Raw genomic sequence first — 15892 nt, 5'->3', positions numbered from 1 at the left:
TACAGTGCCCTTGAATTTAGCAGCCCCATATTTCATTAACTTCTCATACTGCCTCTGTGGGGGTTGTGCTTGTACTTGTACATTGCCAGCCATTTGCTAGAATAATGCAGCTATCTACTGAGTAAATTGAGTAGGAAATTGCATTGGAGGGGCTTGTGCAATTGGCTCTTCTGCACCCTAAGGAGTTGGGGGCCTCTCCCTTAACTTTAGCTACTACTAACTGTTCTGTAAAATTATCCCCCTCTTCCATACTAACACACAAGGTTTTCTACCTCCCTAAACAACCAACACAAGAAAATCTACCCAAGAGTTCATTTTCATGATGTAAATGCACCATATGTATCAATCTACAACATTTGAGCAGTTATACTTATCAAGAAATATTTTTAATTTGCAATTCAAAACTTACTCTGATACCACCAAAACATGTCACACCTTACCCTTTCATAAGATACGACATGATCCCGTAATATGTCTAATGAATTATCGAATCACCGTCCACTAATAATCTATTAAACATACTATAAGGGATTTTGAATGATCCAAATTCATTTTTAAATTAAATTCGGTGATAACAGATTTAATAGTGGTTCAATGGTTTAAGAAAAATACCATAGAATTAATTAAGAAGAAATAAGTATTTTTAAATCTTAAAGAAAATTTGATGAAAAACCAGCGTGGTGAAAGCTAAAAATTCAAGTAACAAAAAATTTAAACCTGTTAAAATAAACCTATAGCAATATATATTTATCATAGATCATCAAAACAATATTTCATAAAAAACTGTTCTTCATTCACAACCAAAGAAATAAATATTTACAAATTTACATTCAGTTGATGTTACAAAAAGAATATTACAACACTTTTGTATAGCTACTCAAGCTTTTCCTTACATACATATAGCCATTATTTAATTAGAAAAAAATTCAAAAGGGTATACCTAAAATATATGTAACACCCCTGTATTCGGTAGTGTGTTCTACTGTTTCGATGACTAGTTTCTGTTCGGACAGCTAGAATGCCTGAAACTATACTTAAATATTAATAAGGAGACATGAAATGATGAAATAAATAAAAAGAAAATACAAGAAAAATTAAGGAAAAATAAAAGAGAGAAAATGAAACTAAGTTAAACGAGCCAGCACCGCAGCGATGGGTGATCGCACGGGGAAGTTACGGCGCAGGCAATAGCCGACCCTAGGACTATAGGAAACCCTCGGAATTTAGTTTTAAGACATAATTAAAGACTTATTGAAGTATAAGTGATATTAGAAAAGTCAAAGAAAAATTAATTAATTAGTACAAAGAAAAACGAGAAATCGAGAAACCGACAAAAATTGATGTTACCGAAAAATTGGGAATACAACCCGAATAGGGGCATTGTGGTTAATTGACACCTTCAGTTACCTTTTGACCTAAATGACCACTAAAAATAACTGACATTAAAGTTGAAAAACTTCATGAAAAATGAAATTGTAAATGAAATATATAAATAAGGAAAATTAGGGGGTAAGAATTAGAATAATTGAAAGTTGAATTAAACTAATGTTATTTCTACATTAGTGGACCACTAAGTACTTTGTAAATCAATTAAAAATTTTTCATCTCCCACTAACTTCTGCAAAGCCATCTTCTTTCTTAAACTCTCCCTCGGCCGAACCAAAAAGCTCCCAAACTCTCCCATGGCCATCCAAGCTCCAACCTCCATGCATCCATGATCCAAGCTCCCAATGGTTAAGGTTTCTTCATTAAACTTGACCACCACACCTTGGGCAGCACTTAGGGAACAAGAAAGAAGGAATTTGGTGGAGTTTTGAGGAAGTTCATAACAGGTAAGTGGCCATTTCTTCATCTTTTTTTTGTTAAACTTTGAGTTGATGTTGTGGTGAGTTAATTTATGGAAGAAGTTTTGAGGTTTGATGAATTATTGGTGATGTACCATTTCAGCAGCCATGAAAGTTAAAATGTTTAGCTTGTTTTTACATGTAAATGATAGGAAAGTATATTGATTAATGTTATAAGATGTTGTAGCCAATGTGTATTAAGTGTATGTGGTGATTGAACAATTGATCTTGAAGTTGAAGAAAGTATGGGAAACTTTGGCAAATTGGAGCATTTCGGCAACCTTGAGAAGGTCATGAGGAATGCTTAAATTCATGAAGATTATTTGATGAAATGTGATTTTAAAGTTACTAAGTATATATGTAATTTATTAGTGAAATTATATGTTATGGTTAGGAGTGATTATGTGTATATATTGTTAGAATTGGATCGGGTGAATTGGAATTGTAATTGGTGTATTTGTCACACCCTACCCATCTGTAAGGCATGACATGATCCCCTAGTATACCTAATAAATTACCAACTTCGTCTACTGATAACCCATTAAATACACTACAAGGGATTTTAAAACTTTTCTTACTTCTTTTTACAGTGGTGAGCATTATTTACAGGTGTTAAAAAAAATTTGAACTAAAGTGAAATAGCTAACACATTTGAAGAAATAATAATTTCTGTAAAAATTTTGGCAGAGTGCCATTTGTATTTTGAATAAAGCAGTTCTTCAAAAACCTGTAAAAAGTACTTCAAATATATTTCTCAATCTCAAACTCCAACATTTAATCAACACAATATGTTTCTTAACTCAAAACCACAATAATTTTTCAATATTTCCAAAGGCTGAGATAAAAGAAATATAGTACAAATTTTACAAGCCCAAAATAATTTACAATTTATTTTACAACTTCAATGTACAATTTTAATTTACAACTGCTCAAAATCAAGAATACTATATACATACAGTGAACATACATTACAATACAAAATGCAAAATACGGCATACTCAATATACCAGATGATCTCTCAGTTTGCCCTAGCAGTCTAGTCTACTGCCCTGTCAGTCTGTCTACCTGCGACAGCAATGAAAAGCTATCGCTGAGTAAAATTTACTCAGTGGTGCACAATAACAATTTGAAATGCGATATATAAATCTTTTATTTACAATTCATAAATCAAATGATTTACAATTCCATTTCACAATTTAAAAAGTTCATATAACACAAATTTGATCAAATAACTGAGTAACACAGTTTTGCTAATCAATAACACAATTTGATCAAATAACTGAATAACACAGTTTTACCCATCAATAACACAATTTGATTAAATAACTGAAGAATACAGTGTTGCCAATCAATAACACAATTTGATCAAATAACTGAATAACACAGTTTTACAAATCAATAACATAATTTGGGCCATGACACAAATTTTCCACACATGCCGTGTTGTACACCACGACAAGACACACTCAACCTAATAATCGAAATCAATGAGGGAGGAAGCTAGCTAAATAATGAGTACTCATCCACACTCACCTCAGACTGACAAGTCAAAGAGGGAGGAATATAGTGTACTTATCAGAGCACTTGCAGGCGTTACGTATCGCCATCCCTGCAAGCTCCTGGGTTCACGCGTGAGAGTTCCCAAGAATCGTAGATGTTACGTATCGCCGTCCCTACTTTGCTCCAATATCACTAAACACAATTTATCTCAAAATTTCCATTTACAAAGTAGGCAAGACAATAATTTCCAAAACCAAAACAATTAAAAATTATTCATAACTCATTTCTCCAAATAAATTTACTAGTAAAAGCAGTGAATATAAAAGTATTGTGGACGGACACAATTTAAAACTATAATGTTCAATTAAATTTTTAAGTAGAAAATGAGAAGTCAAAATTATTATGCATAAACACAATTTAAAACAATAACATACAAATAATCATAATTTATTTCAATTGAAAAATTCAAAAGAAATAACTACTATGCACAAACACAATTTAAAACAATAACATACAAATAATCATAATTTATTTCAATTGAAAAATTCAAAAGAAATAACTATTGTGCACAAACACAATTTAAAACAATAACATACCATAATCATAATTTATTTCAATTGAAAAATTCAAAAGAAATAGCTATTGTGCGCAAACACAATTTAAAACAATAACATACCATAATCATAATTTATTTCAATTGAAAAATTCAAAAGAAATAAATATTGTGCACAAACACAATTTAAAACAATAACATACCATAATCATAATTTATTTCAATTGAAAAATTCAAAAGAAATAAATATTGTGCACAAGCCTCTGATAACTGTCTCTTGGCTCTGACTCAGTGTTTCCTTCATTTTCCCTGAGTCTTTGCTAACTGAGAAATATAATTTGAAGTGTTTCAGTACTCATTTAAACTGTCTCTAAGAATAAGGTTCAATAATTAATTTATCGAATTCTATTATTTCCTTAGTCAACCTAAGATGTCGACCCTCGATGCAGTCTAGGTGAATTAGGTTTCAATGTTACCAATATGTCACATTTTATAGCCTTTTAGTGTTGGTACATGTTACCCAATTCATTTCCATGTATAGTGCACTTTAGTGCAATTTGTCAGATTTCGGTATACTAATTTGACCTAACCGGATGACCTAGTTCCCTCGGTTTTCGGGTTTCGGTCAAAACTACAAACTTGTAGATCTATGTCTTATTGAATGCAGGGCAAAATTTCAGGTCATTCTGAGTTTACTAGACCAAGTTATGGTCATTTTACTATTGCTGGTCAAAGTGCATTATAATTGGTCACTTTAGGTCATTTTAGGTCATTTTAGGTTCGGCCAGTTTTTGGACCCAAACTTGTGCAAGCTATTTGACTTGCTTATGGTCATTTCTGGGCTTTGGTGTCTTCATAAGACTTGTAGATATATGTCTTAACTATTCATGGTAAAACTTTCAGGTCAATTGGACCTATTTTGAGTGAGTTATGGCCAAAACACTAACTACTGCTTGAATGGTCAATTTTCAAGCCTTAAATGCACTAATTCGGATTTGGTCATTTTTCAAGTTACCTTCCAAGTAGAATTTTGGTAAGCTTCCTTCATGAAAGTTGGCACTTTTTGTGCCTAGTTTCACCTCCAATTGGTCTCATACCAATTGGAGCCACATACTTAAGGTTCTAAGCCTAAAACATAAACTGCCCTATTGCATTTTGTTCATTACTCATCAAAGGACACTTTTAACACTTACCAAGTTACACATTCATGCCAATTCTGGTTTGTACCATAACTTAAACACATTTCATAACACATTTTTGGTCACTTTGGCAGCTTATAACCACACTCAATATGCACCTTATAGTACAGAATTTACCAAGTCCAATTTACACACAATTTAACTACATAATATGGCTCATTCACATGTCCAAACTCAAACTCTTACATACATGTACAAGCTGCCACAACAAGTACCATAATTCAACCATACAATTCCATAAACCAAACCATGAAATAACATTTTTTTGGTTCACAATTCAAGCTACCGATTTGTACCTCACTTTGAATAAAGTTCCAAGCTTCCAAATTCAAGTATACATTCACATATACTTAGTATACATCACCCAATTTATTCCTACACATATAAACACTTAATCAACCCTTTAATCTACCATTTATAAGCAAGAATAAACTGCCCTTAAGGAGTTTCCATGGCTGCCAAAAATACACATCTCCCTTAATACATCAATCTCCAAAAATCTCTCCACATTTCAAGTACCCATAACATCCTCACAAACTTTAATGAAGCAATAATCAAAAACACATACTTACCACTTTGGAAACTCTTCAAAACCTCTCCAAAACTTGGTCTTCTTGTTTCCTATCTACTGACTAAGGTGTATGGACAACTTTTAATGAAGGGAAGTGCCAAGAAACAAGCTTGGATCAAGCTTGCATGGAGCTTGTAAACAATGCGTCCATGGAGGTTTTCACTCTTCTATTTTCGGCTGGCTGTCTTAAAGGTGGAAGAAGATGAAGTTATTTCAGCCGAATGAAGGTTAATGGTCCACTTAAGGGAGTTAGTGGACCACTAAGTGAAGTTTAATGTTTATTTAATCTTAAATTCCCAAATTCCCACTTTTAACCCCTTACTTTTGCTATTTAATTAATGTACCACCAATTTAATTTTTCATGACATTTTTCAAGTGTAATATCATGTATTTTTAATGGACATTTAAGTCAAAAGATAACTCGGAGTGTCAAATGACCACAATGCCCCTGTTCGGGTTGCATTCCCTATTTTTCGATAACACTGGATTTTGTCCGTTTTTCGATTTCTCACTTTCCTTTGTACTAATTAATTAATTTTTCTTTGATATTTCTAATAGTATTTACACTTCAATAGACATTTATTTAAGTCCTAAAAATATTTTCCAGGGTTCCCCGCAGTCCAGGGCTAGTCAACGGTCCACGCCGCGACTTCCCGGTGCGGTCACCCATCGCTAAGGTTCTCGGCTCGTTTAACTTGGTTACATTTCATTGCTATTATTTTTCCTTTGTTTTTCTTGTATTTTCTTTTCTTGTATTTTGTTATTTTATGTCTCCTCATCCATATCTAAGTGTAGTTCTAGGCATCCTAGCTGTCCAGACAACACTGGTCACCTGAACAGTAGAACGTACTACCGAACATAAGGGTGTTATAGTATTGACAATTTGTTTATTACTGCCCAAATTAATTATAATGTGAAATGAGAAATGGATTTGGTACCATACCAAATCAGAATGGTATGAAAGGTTTAAATTTGGTAAGTTGAATGTGCATTTGGTTTGGTGCCTTAAAAATATGTTAAGGGCAGTATGTGTTTTAGGCTATAAATGGAATTGTGTGACTCCAATTGGTATGAGGCCAATTGAAGGTGAAACTAGGCACAAAATTTGCCAACTTTTATGAAGAAATCCTACCTAAATTTTGTCCAAAAAGTGACATGAGAATTGACCAAATCTGGATTAGTGACTTGGCAAACCTGAAAATTGACCATTTGGACAGCAGTTAGTATTTTGGCCATAACTCACTCAAAACAAGTCTAAATGACCTAAAATTTATATCATAGACATAAAGCTACAACTCTTATGAAGGCACTAAAACCCATAAATGACCATAAGCAAGTCAAAATGCTTGCACAAGTTCGGGTATAAAAACTGCCAGAATCAGAAATGATATAAAAATGACCTAAGTTTGCCATTTTAGTGCAATCTGACCAGCAATAGTAAAATGACCATAACTTGGACTAGTAAACTCCAAATGACCTAAAATTTGTAGCAAAAGTTCACTAAGACATAGACCTACAAGTTTGTAAGTCGGACCAAAAATCGAAAACCGAGGGAACTAGGTCATCTGGCTAGGTCAAAATAGCATATCGAAATCCGATAAATTACAATAAAATGCACTACACTTGAAAATGAATTTGGTAACATGTATCAACACTAAAGGACTATAAAATGTGACATATTAGTAACGTTAAAATTTATTCCCCTAGAGGGCATTAAAGGTCAACATTATAGGTTGACTAAGGAAAGCAATAGTATTAAATAAATTAATTATTGAACCTTATTGTTAGAGACAGTTTAAATGAGTACTAAAACACTTTAAATTGTGTGTTTCAGTTAGAGACTCAGGGAAAGGGAAGGAAACACTGAGTCAGGGCCAAGAGGTTATTCTTCAAAGGCTTGTGCACAATAGCTATTTCTTTTGAATTTTCAATTGAAATAAATTATGACAATTTGTTTGTTATTGTTTTAAATTGTGGAAAATTGTTTGAATGGAAATTTGATGGATACTTATTGCTTGAAAAATATTGCAAATGGTTTGAAACCATAGCTATTATGTATATTGATTGGATTCCTCACTAGCTTGTCTAGTGGGAAGAATTGGTTTTGAATTCCCTCTCTGGCTAAAGTGTTGAGGTGTGTGTCAGTTGAGGATGAATAGGATGAGTACTCATGTAACACCATCCCTGTAGCAACTCCGTACATTCTACTGTTCCGGTGACCAGTGTTGGTCCGGACAGCTAGAACGATCGGAAAAATATTTAAACGAAAGTGAGGGACCATAATTAACTCAAATATTAATAAGAAAAATTTAGTAAAAATTTTAGAAATAAAATACAACTAAGTCAAATGAGCCGGTGCTCAAGCGATGGGTAACCCAGAGGGAAGTTGCGGTTCTCGCAACTAGGAGCCCTAGACTCGGGGAAAATTTCATAAAATAATTTTTGGGACTCCAGAGAAGGGTCATTGAGGTTCCTATGGCATTACAATGCCAAGAAAATATTTAGAAAAATTTTTCAATCGGTACAGACAATTTGACCCGTTAAGCCAAACAGAGGGCATTTTGGTCATTTCGCCTTCAGAGACGATTTTTGGCCGACTTGTCAAATTAAGTAAATAATTATTATGATCTAAAATATGAATAAATATTGCTAAAAATTAAATTAAAAATGAATAGAAAAGAAAGAAAAAGAAAATGACTTAAATCCTTAATTATGACATCACTATGATGTCATTTAAATGCCCTCCACTAATCAACATTCAACAACACAACAAAAATTCTTTAAAAAGGGAAAAATGACAAATTAAGAAACCAATTTCTGGTTTCTTCTTCCTCTTCAAGCCGTGACCCTCTCTTCCATCTCCCTCCATTAAAATTTCTTTCATCACTTCCATTTTCCCATGAATTTTCACTACAAAACCCTAGTCATCTTTCATTAAAATTTGTCTATACCTCTTGGGGAAGTGTTTGGCAGCCTAGAAAAGGAAAGAAAGTGAAGTTTAAGCTTGAGAAAATTCTTCCCTACAAGAGGTTAGTGCCTATCTATACATAAATCTCTCTTATTCCATGTTAGAGACTTCAAATGAGTGAGGATTTGTGGATTAAATGAATAAAATTCATGTGTATGTACACTATGAATTTCGGCAGCCCTAAGAAAGGGATAAGATTGATTGTTTTTGATGGACTTAGAGTGGACTAGAGATCATGATTAAAGAATATATAAATGTGGATAATGAATTAGTGAGGTAATTAAGCTATCTTGTGTAAATTCATAATGGGAATTAGGGTTTTGGGGGTGAAACTTGGACTTTGCTCATGAAATGGTGAGTGAACATTCTAATGGTCAATTAGTGACCATTTGAGGTAAGTTGACTATAATTTGAAGTGAATTAGGGTATTACAAAATGAATTGGTATGCTGCCTAGTGAGGGCAGCAGGAGAGGCTGTGAGTCCAGCCTGTTTGGACTACCATAACTCTGGCTGTGTAGGTTCAATTGGTGTTTGGCCAATTGGACATGAAACTAGACACATAATGGCACAATTTTGGTGAAGAAACCATGCCCAAAAGACCAAATCAAGTGGACCAAAAACTGGCCCCAATCCGGATGTCCTGCAACCAGATTCTGCAGAATGACTAAATGAACAGTAATTGTTCATTTGGCCATAACTCATTGTAGAATGGCGAAATTGACCTGAAATTATTACAACAACAAGTTAAGATATAGACAAACAACTTTCATGAAAAAACCTACCCCAAATTATGACCAGAACCTATCCAACAAGGCAGTTGCAGTCACTGTTCACTGCACTGTAGATATGGTCAGTTTTGCAATTTTTCAATCCGGCCAGCTGTGGCTTTTGGACCATAACTAGAGCTACAAAACTCCAAATGGAGTGATTCAAAAAAAGAAATTCAACTAGACAAAATAAGGAACAACTTTCATGTTTATCATTTTCTCAAATTCTCACTGAAACAACAACTAATGGAACAGTAAAGTTTAGGTATGAAAACTGAAAAATTCTGCTCCCTTAGTTTAAACTTAGAAATGGTATTGGTGATTAATGCCAACAAGTTTTGAATGCAAAATGTGGTATGTTGGGAGTGTCAAAACCAATGTACCTATTTTCTATGCAAAAGTCAACATTTTTGTTGACTAATGAAGTGAATAGTAACATCAAAACTTGAAATTCAAAAATTGAAGAATTCTAAAGTATCAAATGCCCTAGTATACCTAACAAGATTGGTTTGGATAGTTTGGCATGCCAATAGGGTTCAGTTAGCAGTACTGCACATGGCATTATGCCATTCTGTGATTTCATGGCTTTTAGCCATTCTGACTTTATGTTGATACTTGGCCTTGTGCCTGATGTTATTACAACTTATTAGCTGATCTGTTGCACACCGGGAGACACATATGTGACTGATGCTGTGATGGCCTGAGGTACTTGATACCCAGTGGCAGTTTAGCCGTTTATCCAATCCAGTCGTCTCGTGTAGGTTACTTGGGCAACAAAAAAATGAAAGTGGATAAATTTAACGAGATAATGAATATAAAAAATACAAAACAAGTAAGACCTCGATGCATGCACTGCATATTTATTTTCTGTTATTTCCTTTTATTTTATTATTGGCACCACTAAGCATTATTGCTTAGCGCGTTGCTTTTGCCACGCGTAGGTTCTGGAGATACTAACCGAGAGCCTAGTAGACCGCAGACTGGGTGAGACCTCCTGTAGCTCTGCATAGTGTCTGTGTCACCTCACCATCTTCAGTGCATTGGTAGGACACTAGGTTTCATTTTGGTATTTTGTAACTAATTTTTATTTTATCTTATGTAATTGAACTTATGTAATGTATTTTGATGTCCATGTAAATAATGAAAATTGTGGTTATGAATGTAAAATTTGAGTGTTTATTTATTGCTTATATATGAGTATCATGAGAAATGAATGTTTGAGTAATGGAAAGGTTGTTGAAAATCATATTAAGACTTTGTTGATAAAATGGAGTTGGGATTGTTTGGAAATGATTTTGGAAGTGTTTTTCACAGGTTCTGAAGAATTGTTTTCTCCATTTTTAGCCGGTACTCTGCTGGATTTTCTATAAAATTTTCAGAACCTCAGATAAATTATAATGTCAATAAATGACTTAAATGAATTATATTTCACAAGTTATATTCAAAACTATGATAAAAATTAATTAAGAAAAAATAGAGTGTTCCGGTACACCGTGTGACATAACTTACTCGGATATACTGTAGACGGGTAAAGGGTGTCACATTTAGTGGTATCAGAGCACGGTTTAGGCGTTTCTGGGCCTAGATTGAGTCCATACCATGCATTGCATTTGTAAGAGTCGAGGTGACACTAATGCAGATCTGTTTGTCTTTCTTATTTTGAATAGGATATGGACCCTACATCTCAGAGAGCAGTTGAGGAGGAAGTGGAGAGTCATGCTCCACCTGCAGCAGCTGAAACTGGGGGTATGGGAGAACCTGCTCCACCAGCTCAAGCAGAGCCTGCTCAGCCTCCACAAGCCATGTTCCAGCAAATGGCCGAATTCTTCAGACAAATGGCCAGGGTAATACCAGCACCACCACCACCACCTCCACAACCAAAATCACATCTAGAAAAATTGAGAAAGTTTGGAGCAGTGGACTTCTTTGGCAAGAGAGAAGATGATTCTGTTGCAGCCGAGAATTGGTTGAATAGAACAGGCAGAGTTTTAAAACAACTCCACTGCACCCCAGAGCAAAATTTAGAGGCTGCTGTATCTCTGTTGCAAGACGATGCATATGAATGGTGGGACACGGTATCCAGTGAAGTGCAGCCAGAAGTTATAACTTGGGACTTCTTCCTCTTTGAATTCAAGAAGAAATATGTGGGTAGTGTATACCTGGAAGAGAGAAGAAGAGAGTTCATTAATCTGAGGCAGAGACAGCTATCAGTGGCCGAGTATGAGAAGGAATTCGTCAGATTGAGCCGCTATGGAAGAAAGATAGTCCCTAATGGGGCCAAAAGGTGTAAGAGATTTGAAGAAAGATTAAATGACAATATAAAGATCATGATCACTGCCTTGGTTTGCCACCAGTAAGAGACTTCCCAGAAGTATTTCCTGAAGAATTGCCTGGTTTGCCACCAGAAAGAGAAGTTGAATTTGCTATTGAGACACTGCCAGGTACAGCACCCATTTCCATTGCTCCTTATAGGATGGCACCCACTGAATTGAGGGAGTTGAAAACTCAGTTGCAAGAGTTGCTTGATAAGGGGTTCATACGCCCCAGTGTGTCACCATGGCGAGCTCCAGTGCTATTTGTAAAGAAGAAGGATGGGACTTTGAGGCTTTACATTGATTACCGACAGTTGAATAAAGTGACTGTGAAGAACAAATATCCGTTGCCTAGAATTGATGATCTATTTGATCAGTTGAAGGGAGCAGGAGTATTTTCTAAGATTGATCTCAGATCAGGGTATCATCAGTTGAGGGTGAAGGATGTAGATGTGCCAAAGACTGCATTCAGGACCCGGTATGGGTATTATGAGTTTCTGGTGATGCCCTTTGGCCTAACAAATGCACCAGCAGAATTTGTGGACCTTATGAACCGTATCTTCCATCCATACCTAGATCGGTTCGTAGTGGTCTTTATTGATGATATTCTGGTGTACTCCAAGACCAGGGAAGAACATGATGAGCATTTGAGAATTATTTTGCAAACCCTGAGAGAAAAGAAGCTGTATGCTAAGTTGTCCAAGTGTGACTTCTGGTTGAATGAGATTGCATTCCTTGGACACATAGTGTCAGCTGATGGGATTAGGGTGGATCCCAAGAAAATAGAAGCAGTGATGGAATGGAAGCTTCCCAGAAATACAACTGAGGTCAGAAGCTTCTTGGGGCTAGCTGGGCATTACAGGAGATTTGTGAAGGGATTTTCCTTAATAGCTGCTCCAATGACCAAGTTGTTACACAAGAATGTCAGATTTGACTGGAATGACAAGTGTCAGACCAGTTTTGAGAAGTTGAAGGCTATGTTGATGGAGGTACCAGTGTTAACACAACCAGTGTCAGGAAAGGACTTTGTGGTCTACAGTGATGCCTCTCATAAGGGGTTAGGGTGTGTATTGATGCAAGAGGGGAAGGTGATCGCTTATGCTTCCAGGCAGCTAAGGCCACATGAACAAAATTAGCCTACCCATGATCTAGAGCTTGCAGCAATTATCTTCGCACTGAAGATATGGAGGCATTACTTGTGTAACATCCTCCCGGTAGCAACTCCGTACATTCTACTGTTCCAGTGACCGGTGTCGGTTCGGACAGCTAGAACGTCCGGAAAAATATTTAAACTAAAGTCAGGAACCATAATTAACTCAAATATTAATAAGAGAAATTTAGTAAAAATTTTAGAAATTAAATACAACCAAGTCAAATGAGCCAGTGCCCAAGCGATGGGTAACCAAAGGGAAGTTGCGGTTCTCGCAACGAGGAGCCCTAGACCCGGAGAAAAATTCATAAAATAATTTTTGGGACACCAGAGAAGGGTCATTGAGGTTCCTATGGCATTAGAATGCCAAGAAAATATTTAGAAAAATTTTTCAATCGGTACAGACAATTTTGACCCGTTAAGCCAAATGGAGGGCATTTTGGTCATTTTGCCTTCAGAGACGATTTTTGGCCGACTTGTCCAGTTGAGTAAATAATTATTATGACATAAAATATGAATTAATGTTGATAAAAAATTAATTTGAAGTTAGTAGAAGAGAAAAGAAAAGAAAATACAATAAAATGCCAATTATGACATATTATGAGGTCATTTAAAATTGTCCACCAATCACAATTGAGTAACCATTTGACTAATTAATAAAAGAGATAAATAAAGACCAAAAACAAGCAGCCATCTTCTTCTTCAAAATGTGATCCTCTCCTCCATAACCCTCTATGGAAGTTTTCTTTAATTACTTCCATTTTCCCATGAATTTGCACTATAAAACCCTAAGTCCCTTCACTAAAAGCTTGTCTCTACCTCTTGGGAAGTGTTTGGCAGCCTAGAAAGTGAAGGAAAGTGAAGTTTTGAGTTAGGAAAAATCTGCCTACAAGAGGTTAGTGCTTACTTTTACAAATATTTCTTTATTTCTATGTTAGGGACTTGAACTTAGTATGAAATTGTAAATTAAATGGACTAAACTCATGTGTATCTATACCATGAATTTCGGCTGCCCTAAGGAAGGAATAGGATTGATTGTTTTGATGGACTTAGAGTGGACTAAATATGATGTTTAAGGTATTTATATACATGGATAATGAGTTAGTGTATTAACTAGGGTAACTAGTGTGAATCACAATGGGAAACTAGGGTTTTGGAGAGTGAAATTTGGTTTTGGCTTATGAAGTGGTACGTGAACCTTATAAGGGTCAATTAGTGACCATTTGAGGTAAGTTCACCATAATTTGAAGAGATTTAGAGTGATGCAAACTGAATTGGTAGGCTGCCTAGGGTAACCAGTAGGGAGGCTGTGATTCCAGCCCACTTGGACTGCCATATCTTTGGCTGTGTTAGTCCAATTGGTGTTTGACCAATTGGACATGAAACTAGGCTTATAATGGCACATTTTTGCTGAAGAAACCATGCCCAAAAGACCAAATCAAGAGGACCAAAAGTTGGCCCCATTCCGGACACCCTGCAAACAGCCCCTGCAGAATGACCAAATGAATAGTAACTGTTCATTTGGCCATAACTCACTGTAGAATGGTCAAATTGACCTGAAATTTTTACAGCAATAAGATATGATATAGACAAACAACTTTCATGAAGAACATTGCCCCAAATTATGCCATTAACCCATTCAAATTATTGGGCAAAGTTAAGTTATCAAACCTGCAACTCTGCAGATTTTCACTTGAGCAGTAATGTTTGGATGGCTATAAGTCTCTCTAGAAAACTCGGATTTAGGCGATTCCTGAACCGATGGAAACCTAAGGTATGGTAGAACATTTCATAAGAAGAAAGTTAGACCAAATTATGAACTTAACTTGATCAAATTACTGACCAAAGTTGGACCAAAAATCTGCGGACTCCAAAATCTCAAAGCATGAATTGCACGTGAATAGTAAACTTATTTTGGCCATAACTTGAGCTACAAAACTCCAAATGGAGTGATTCAAAAAAGGAAATTCAACTAGACAAAATAAGGAACAACTTTCATGTTTGCCATTTCCTCAAATTCCCACTGTAACAGTGCTTAATAGAATAGTAAAGTTAAGCTTCAAAAACTGAAAATTTTGTTTCCCTTGGTTTAAGCCTAGAAATGGTAATGGTGATCACTTCCAACAAGTTTTAAATGAAAAATGTGGTATGTTTGAAGTGCCAAAGCCAATATACCTACTTTCTATGCAAAAGTCAACTTTTTGTTTGACTAATGAAGTGAATAGTGACACCAAAACTTGAAATTCAAAAATGTGAAACTTAAAAATGCAAAATGCCCTAGTAGGCCTAATGTGATTGGTTTGGATAGTTTGGCATGCCAATAGGGTATTGTTTTAGCGATCGCGAAAGGCATTATGCCTGTGTTCATGGCTTTATGCCCGTATTCATGGCTTTTATGCCCGTATTCATGGCTTTTATGCCCGATTATGTGATATCATGGCTTTTTAGCCATACTGACTGCATACATGGTTGACGTTCTGCGTCCCATGGTATGACGGCCCGAGGCACCACGGTGTCCAGTGCCAATGACCCGTTATCCAGTCCAGTCGTCCAGTATAGGTTACTTGGGCATGGAAAAGTATAACTGTGATTGAACTGATTATTAAAGAAAATACAAAAATTAAGTATCAGGAATGATTACAAAAATACAAAGAAGCTCAAGATCATGAAGAAAATAATTAACGAAATGCATGAAGAAGTTAATATCATAAAACATGATTAGCCCTCGACTAAACAATAAGTTAGTAATTATTCATCTCTTATGAACACAATAGCAAGGAAATTATTATTTTTATTTGCATATTATATTTTCTTGTATTATTGGCACCACTAAGCTTTATGCTTAGCGCGTCGCTTTTGCAACGCTGTGAGGTATCAAGATTTGGATAGAGGGCCCAGAGACCACGATTCGGTAAGGCGGTTCACGATTACGCATAGTGTCCGTGTCACCTCACCATCCACAGTGCATTGGTAGGACACTAGGTCCCATTTTGTATTTTGAGATTTTTGTAAATTTTGTAATTAAAC

The sequence above is a fragment of the Hevea brasiliensis genome, chromosome 1 (assembly GCF_030052815.1).
Source record: "Hevea brasiliensis isolate MT/VB/25A 57/8 chromosome 1, ASM3005281v1, whole genome shotgun sequence".
Lineage (NCBI taxonomy): Eukaryota > Viridiplantae > Streptophyta > Magnoliopsida > Malpighiales > Euphorbiaceae > Hevea > Hevea brasiliensis.
This window is presented reverse-complemented; position numbering follows the sequence as displayed.